This window comes from Ornithorhynchus anatinus, chromosome 4, assembly GCF_004115215.2.
Source record: "Ornithorhynchus anatinus isolate Pmale09 chromosome 4, mOrnAna1.pri.v4, whole genome shotgun sequence".
Classification (NCBI taxonomy): Eukaryota; Metazoa; Chordata; class Mammalia; order Monotremata; family Ornithorhynchidae; genus Ornithorhynchus; species Ornithorhynchus anatinus.
This window is the reverse complement of record NC_041731.1, coordinates 56,250,096-56,258,616: the sequence shown is the minus strand read 5'-3', so window position 1 is coordinate 56,258,616 and position 8,521 is coordinate 56,250,096. Positions and strand designations below refer to the sequence as shown.

Sequence of the window (8,521 nt, the reverse complement as noted above, 5' to 3'; positions counted from 1 at the left end):
AAAGTCCGAATTGTTGGCATAAACCATGGCTGTTAAGACTAATGCCTTATGGGACCGATGGGGCTGGCAGCTTCCACCACACTGGGTAGAGGTTCGGGAAGGTTTGTGTCGATCAAAAACCGGCACCTCTAGCCTGCAATAAACTTGGCATATACTCCAATCACAGTGGAGTATAACCATGGCTTAAAAATTATTTATTATCCACTTAATGCATAAGCAAATTGGGAAAATGATTATACTGCCATAATTAAATAAGATCATCATCACACCTAATTTACAAATTGCATATTTGCTTTAAACTTAGAGATTGCGATAAAGGTACAGATAGGAGAATCCCAACGAAACCGGGAGAAAAATAGGGGGCTATTTGATCTTAATGGTGTGAACGGCGATACAGAAGTGAGCAAGAAGCCTGAAGGTCCTGCACTCAGTAAGAGAAGGGTGTAGAGTGATACTCCATAATGACCTCTACATTTGACAGGCTCCTGTAAACTGAAAGATCCTTGCGAGTAGAGATCATGTCTAGTAACTGCTGTATTTTTCTTTCCCAAGTCCTCAATAATAATAATAATAATAATGGTATTTGTTAAGCGCTTACTATGTGCCAGGCACTGTACTAAGTGCTGGGATGGATACAAGCAAAACCGAGTTGGACACAGTTCCTGTCCCAAGTGGGGCTCCCAGTCTCAATCCCCATTTTACAGATGAGGTAACTGAGGCACAGAGATGTTAAAAGACTTGTCCAAGTACATGAAGCAAACATTCTAATCGGTTCCCCAAGGCAGGAGGATATGATTGGTAGGCAAATCTGCCTTTTGAGTGATTGCCTTTTCTAATTTGTGGGACCAGCTGCTTGTTGAGTCTCTTATGCCAGTGATTGTGCCATCCCTTCTGGTCTTGAATGTGAGAGTGTGGGTATGGGGGACAATCAGCACCACTGTATCTTGCTTTTCATGGCAACAGGCATTCCATTTCCCAGAACTACTGAATTCCAAGGGATAGTAAACTGTAAACCAGGGGTTGTGAGTTCCCTAATGCCAACCTTCTCCTCTAATGCCAACCACCTTACCGCTGTACCTCGATCTCATCTATCTCACTGCTGACCTCTCCACCACATCCCACCTCTGGCCTGGAGCGCCCTCCCTGCTCATATCAGACAGATAATTGCTCTGCCCCACTTCAAAACCGTATTGAAGGCACATCTCCTCCAAGAAGCCTTCCATGACTAAGCCCTCCTTGCCTCTTCTCCCACTCCCTTCTGAGTCACCCTGACTTGCTCCCTTCATTCATCCTCCCTCCCATTCCCACAGCATATATGTATATATCTGTATATATCTGAAATTTATGTATTTATTTATATATATTAATGTCTGTCTCCCCCTCTAGATTGTGAGCTTGTTGTGGGCAGGGAATGTGTCTGTTGATATATTGTACTCTCCCAAGCGCTTAGTAAAGTGCTTTGCACACACAGTAAGCACTCAATAAATATGGTGATATACCAAACTGCGAGAGGAGGAGGATGGGGGTCGAGAAGCAGTTTGGCTGCACTTAGGAAGGTGTCTGAGCTGAGTTATACTTGAAAGCCCAGCTCAGTCAGTCAATTGTATTTATTGAGGGCTTACTATTTTCAGAGCACTGTACTAAGTAGTTGGGGCTTGGAGGGGAGAAGAACAAAGGGAAAAAGTCAGAGTGACACAGAAGGGAGTGGAAGAAAAGGAAAAATGGGGGGGGTAGTCTGGGAAGGCCTCTTGGAGGAGATGTGCCTTCATCAAGACTTTGAAGGTGGCGGGGGGGCCTCGGGGGAATTAATTGTCAGATTTGAGGAAAGAGGGCTTTCCAGGCCAGAGGCAGGTTGTGAGCTATGGGTCGGCGACAGGACAGGTGAGAGCGAGGCACGGTGAGGTAACTGACATATGACAGGTGAGGTAACTGAGGAACTGAGAAGTGATGTGACTTGCCTAAATTCAAACAGCAGACAAGTGGCAGAGCCGGGCTTAGAACCCAGGGCCTTCTGACTCCTAGGCCGGTGCTCTATCCACTAGTCCAAGCTGCTTCTTGACTATGAATAGATTACAAATATGTACATAAGTGTTGTGGGGCCTAGGGTTGGGTGAATAAAGGGTGTAAGTCCATCAAAATATCGTCTTCAAAAATGTTTTCTGCATCATTAACAAACTTCAACTGTCCATCCGGAGGTGTAAACACACTACTGTTTTACTCTCCTAAGAACCTCTTAAAGAAATAGAATTCCCACTGATGGAGTTGTTCCACACTAAATAAGAAATTTCTTCTGTTCCATAAATTATATCTTGAGGAGAAGATTCCATATCATTTTTCCCGAACAGGCTGTATTTGTCTCTGGGGATTCAATGGCTTTAAGATTATTGTGCCAACAACCCTCTTTTAAAAGACCACAAAATATTTATTACCGCTATATCTCGCAGGAGATTTTATTCTTTGCTCTTAGCATCCTATGTGTTTTCAGGCATGGGAGTAGAATCTTTCTAATGTTCTCGTGTGTTGAGTGACCTACTGGATAATTAACTTGATCCATTGCATTTTGTGCTGGGAAGATTTCGTCTTTCCATTCCCCGCAGCCCTCCCCACCCCCCGCCAAAAAGAAACATTAGCGCATGTTCAGCTATTCCCAACATATACTCTGTGGTAGCCTTTCAAGATTGCGGCTGGCAGGTAAGAAATGACTTATTGTTGATCTGTTGATGAAGGCTTAGCGTGACACACTCATTTCCACCTAGCAGGAAGTAAAGATTCAACTGTAGGGAAATCAGACACCCTTGGGGAACGTATAGTGAGAAGGATGTTCGGGAAGACAAGTGAAACTAATGATGATAATGACTGAACATTCAATAGATTCCATCGTCACTTGTAGAAACTAGCTGTTGAAACGATTTGTTGAAACCAGTAGGCCACATTGTTCATCAAATAAACATTCATTCTTAGAATACTCCCTTTTTGCTGAGAGAAGGACAGCGATTCCAATTTGTTGATTTTGAACAGCTACTGTTGAAGTTTGAGTAGAGAGAATACATTCCAATGATTATAGTAGGCTGGGTGTCAATGTAATAGTTGCCCTAAAATTCAATACTCTGAAGTAAATTTTATTCATAGATATTTCTGTTGTGTTGATGTGTTTCTTCTTGTTGGTTCCTGTTTTATGGGCAGCATTGCAATGCAGATTTTCAAGTCAGAGAAGTTCAACTTCAGGCAAAGAAAGAAAGAGCAAACATGACATCTCACTATTCTCTAGAGAAAGAAAATATTTTTCGCTGGGATAAATTCAGACCCTTTGGGTTCTACAGACCACATGAATTTCACTCTTTTTAATGATAAGAGACTACAGTGAATTATTTGAGTAGTCATTTTCCACTTTGTAAAAACAATTATAGTTCAAATATTGTAGGAATCATTCAAAGGCGTGAAACAGAGCTACTTCTGGTACTGTGTCACATAGCTGAAATCTCAGAGGTAATTGGACCACAGATTGTTTAGTTTGGAGAAAGTACTTGTCGTATTGTTTTACTGCATACATACATTTTCAGGCAATCTTTTCTGTTTCTGCTATTCTCAAGAATAGCTAATGAGGAAAAGGCCGACACCACAGCCCAGTTCTGGTAAAGTTATTAAAGGATTAGAATGCCCCACTCCTGCCCCAAGCCCAGCCAGGGTGGAGGCAGAGACGCAATTTTATTTTACACTAGGGATTGAATCTGGGAGATATATGATGTGTTCCATCTGCTGGAAAGTAAGGCAAGGATTCAACATTGTGTTGCTCCACCACCCATTGAGTCTTCCACACTGAGTTGCTGGGTTACAGCCAGCTGTGAAGGCAGCTGTTTGGCTAGTCTTCTACTTGTTGACTCTGATGAGGTTTCCTTAAGAAATACTTGACTTAATTTTTTTCTAATGGCATTTGTTCAGCGCTTATTACGTGCCAGGCAATGTACTGAGTGCTGGGGTAAATACAAGGTAATCAGGTAGGACACAGTCCCTGTCCCTCATGGGGCTCATGGTCTTAATCGCCATTTTACAGCGTGGCTCAGTGGAAAGAACCCGGGCTAGGGAGTCAGGGGTCATGGGTTCGAATCCCGGCTCTGCCACTAGTCAGCTGTGTGGCTGTGGACAAGTCACTTAACTTCTCTGTGCCTCCGTTACCTCATCTGTAAAATGGGGATTACTACTGTGAGCCTCATGAGGGACAACCTGATTACCCTGTATCTAACCCAGTGCTTAGAATAGTGCTCTGCACATAGTAAGCGCTTAACAAATACCAACATTATTATTTTACAGATATGATAACTGAGGCGCCCAGAAGTTAAGTGACTCGCCCAAGGTGAACACAGCAAATAAGTGGCAGGACCAGTGTTAGAACCCAGGTCCTCTGGCTCCCAGCCCTGTGCTTTTTCCACTAGGGCACATTAGTCCACGTTGCTTCTTATGCTTGATCCCTCTATCCTCAGAGGTGACCATTTTGCAAAAACCTCCCCCGACCCAAAACACTTGATTAGACTAAATTTCAAATCTTCAATATGAAGATATAATTATGATCACCCAAGTCCTAAAGTTTGGTTTTCACAAAGAAAAACAGGTGAATCCTTGATGTATTACAATAATAACAATAATGATGGTATTTGTTAAGCACTTACTATGTGCAAGACACTGTACTAAACACTGGGGTGATACCAGCAAATCAGGTTGGACACATCCCTGTCCCACGTGGGGCTCACAGTCTCAGTTCCCATTTTACAGTTAAGGTAACTGAGGCACGGGGAAGTACAGTGACTTGCCTGAGGTCACATAGCAGATAAGCGGAGGAGCCGGTATTAGGACGCACGGCCTTCTGACTCCAGGCCCGTGCCTGCTCTAACCACTACTCCATGCTGCCTTTTAGTAATTGAATTAGTAATAGAGCTTGAGACCAAAACCTATTCATTTTTTCTCATCCGAAGCAGTGTGATCTATCCCAGATCATAGTACAGTGCCCGCTACATAGTAAGCGCTTAACAAAAGAATGCCATTTAAAATAAAGTCTAGCACTTTCACATAAACCTTTAATGGTGAAAATTTCTTGTGCTGTTTTTATCTCAATCACTTTCTCATTCCTTCCTAACAGTGCCAATTTTCAGGTATAAATCCCATTCTTGATTGCAGATCATGGCAGGTACTTCAACAGATTCACTAGTTTGCCATTCTTCAAGGTTCTAATAATTATTATTATGGTATTTGTTAAGCACTTACTATGTGCCAGACACTGTTCTAAATGCTGGGTTAGAGACAAGGTAATCAGGCTGTACACAGTCCCCTGTCCCATAAAAGGTTGACACTCAATCTCCATTATACAGATGAGGTAACAGAGGCACAGATAAGTTAAGTGACTTGCCCAAGGTCACACAGACAAGTGGCTGAGCTGGGATTAGAACCCATGACCATCGACTCCCAAGACCACGCTCTTGCTATTAAGCCATGCTGCTTCTCACGGCAGCAACGACTTTATGAAAATCAAAATTTGCAGCCAAGCCTTTATCTTCCCATGCTGGCAAGTTAATTATCATTATGATTATTATCAGTAATTTAATGATATTTATTAAGTACTTACTATGTGTCAAACACTGTTTTAAGCACTTAATAAGGTGGAACAGAGTTCCTATTCCACATGGGGCTCACAGTCTAAGTAGGACAGAGAACAGGAGAACTGAGGCAGAAAGAGGTTAAGTGTCTTGCCCAAGGTCACATAGCAAGTATTTGGCAGAAAGGGGATTAAAATCCAGATTCTGTGATTCCCGGGTCCCGTGCTCTTTCCACTAGGTTTTGCTGCTTTTCATCGTCATCACCAAGCACTGTTCTAAGCACTGAGACCTCATCTTGTCTTACGCTGTTGAGTCGTTTCCGACCCATAGCGACACCACAGACACATCTCTCCCAGAACGCCCCGCTCTCCATCTGCAATCGTTCCGCTAGTGGATCCAGAGAGTTTTCTTGGTAAAAATCTGGAAGTGATTTACCATTGCCTTCTTCCGTGCAGTAACCTCGAGTCTCCGCCCTCGACTCTCTCCCAGGCCGCTGCTGCCCGGCACGGGTGAGTTTTGACTCGTAGCAGATTGCCTTCCACTCGCTAGCCACTGGCCAAGCTAGGAATGGAACGGACGGGCCTCTGCTAGACTCTCCCTCCCATAGCCGAGACTGGTAGAGGACTGGAAACTCTCCAGGTGCGACCCCGAGAGGGGAAGCACTGAGGTAGATACAAATTAAACAGGTTGAACGCAATCCCCGTCCCCCACGCGGCTCACAGTCTAACGGTTCTTCTTGGAATTTCAACCACAAGGTGGAAAGTAAACTAAGGAGATCGGTGGAGCGTTGAGGCCTTCTCCTCAAGATCTCGTTGACCTACGATGAAATAGAAGCCCTTACGCTCTTCAGTGCTGTTGCAGAGGTACAGAAGAATGTATATGTCCGATTACGTTTTTTAGAGATGTATGGAGTTCGGGGATTCCATTTCAGTCTGTGTAACTTTGGCATCCCACCACTGGTTTCTAATGGCCCTTAGTATGTACTGCATGGCGCAGCGAAAGCTTCAGGAAAAATCTCTCATTTTAAGGAGCGTATAGGTTTAATGGGGCTCCTAAGTAAAGATGCACATTCACTGGTTGCGTTGCTAGAAACCAATGAAGTACCCTAATCTGAAAGTCCGATGGGATTCGAGGGCTTCTTCCAAATGCCGTCATTCTCCAGGAGTTTCACTTGCAGTTTCCTAGAAGACTAGAAAGAGAAGCAGCGTGGCTCAGTGGAAAGAGCACGGACTTTGGAGTCAGAGGTCATGGGTTCAAATCCTGGCTCTGCCACTTGTCAGCTGTGTGACTGTGGGCAAGTCACTTCACTTCTCTGGGCCTCAGTTACCTCATCTGTAAAATGGGTATTAAGACTGTGAGCCCCACGTGGGACAACTTGATTCCCCCGTGTCTACCCCAGCGCTTAGAACAGTGCTCTGCACATAGTAAGCGCTTAACAAATACCAACATTATTATTATTTTTAGATGGTTCTAGGGTCATTTTGGGATGAAACGATCTATCACTAGTGAAAGTGGGGACTATATCAAATGGTGATCGGTCTAGCACTGGGGATCAGTAATGCAACCATGTTCCAGTGTCTCCATCAGACCTCCTCAGAGGTATTTAGTGTCCTATTTCTTAAATATTTGTTGCATCCCAGATACCCTGGTGCTACTGAGTGTAAGATGATATTTACGACTTGGATCAACCGGAATAGACAATTAGTGAATAGAACACGGGCCCGGGAGTCAGAAGGTTATGGTTTCTAATTCCGGCTCCACCACTTGTCTGTAAAAGCAAGTCATTTTACTTCTCTGGGCCTCAATTACCTCATCTGTAAAATAGGAATTGACACTGTGAGCTCCCATGTGGGACAGAGACTATGTCCAACCTCATTAGCTTATTTCAGGTTACCAGTGCTTAGTACAGTGTCTAACGCATAGTAAGCATTTAACAAATGTCATTATTATTATTAATAATGAGGAGAAGCAGCGTGGCTCAGTGGAAAGAGACCAGCCTTGGGAGTCAGGGGTCATGGATTCTAATCCCAGCTCTGCCATTTGTCAGCTGTGTGACTTTGGTCAAATCACTTAACTTCTCCATGCCTCATTTACTTCATCTGTAAACTGGGGATTAAGACTGTGAGCCCCACATAGGACAACCTGATTACCTTGTATCCCCCCACTGCTTAGAACAGTGCTTTGCACATAGTAAGCGCTTCACGAATACCAGCATTATTATTATTATTATTACATTTCCTCCTCCATAGGAAAACATTAATGACACCCTTATGGAATATGTGTGAAGTTCTACAAGTTAAAAGAAATATTTACAAAGTTCATGCATTTGCTAAGTGCATTACATTTATTAGAAGATATTATGGAAAAGTATATTATGATGTTGAAATCCTTCATCTTGTCATATCTGCAATTCTTAGGGATCTATAGACCTCATCACTAATCCCATTACTGAAATATTAGAAAATAAATTACATTTTTTAGGAAAAGTGCCTTCTATAGGTTAAAAAAAATCTAATATTTTCTTTAAAAGATGCAAATCTGCTATGTTACCAACAAGTTTCTTTTCCTTTTTTTTTTTAAGTTTTTAGGGATTTCTGAAGTTGAATATATATTCCTGTAACTTGATTCATGGAAATTCTTGATTTTAATGTCACAAGGTCTCCTTCCCTTCTCCATCATTCAAAAAATGCAAGCGGAATGTCTTTGTTCACTCTGATCCAGTGTTCAAGTGTCACGCAGGTTCATGATCACTTGCAACAAAGCTTCCAACAAATGCTAGGGGACACAGCTTTATCTCTCACTCAAATTATTTTTCCCTTATCAGTCCATCTGACAGATCAGTTGATCAATCAGCTGGTGGTATTTACTGAGCCCTTACTTTGTGCAGAGCACTAAGTGCTTGGGAAATTCCAATTCAAAGTAGTTGGTAGACGTGG

General features: G+C 42.9%; 1 non-coding gene across 1 annotated transcript; it reads right to left on the bottom strand.

The window, feature by feature from the left end:
• Nucleotides 1–6,104: 6,104 nt before the first annotated feature.
• On the bottom strand, nucleotides 6,105–6,242 carry LOC114811529. The gene has a single exon (XR_003759226.1). It is a non-coding gene; the product is annotated as a small nucleolar RNA SNORA7 (small nucleolar RNA).
• Nucleotides 6,243–8,521: the final 2,279 nt, after the last annotated feature.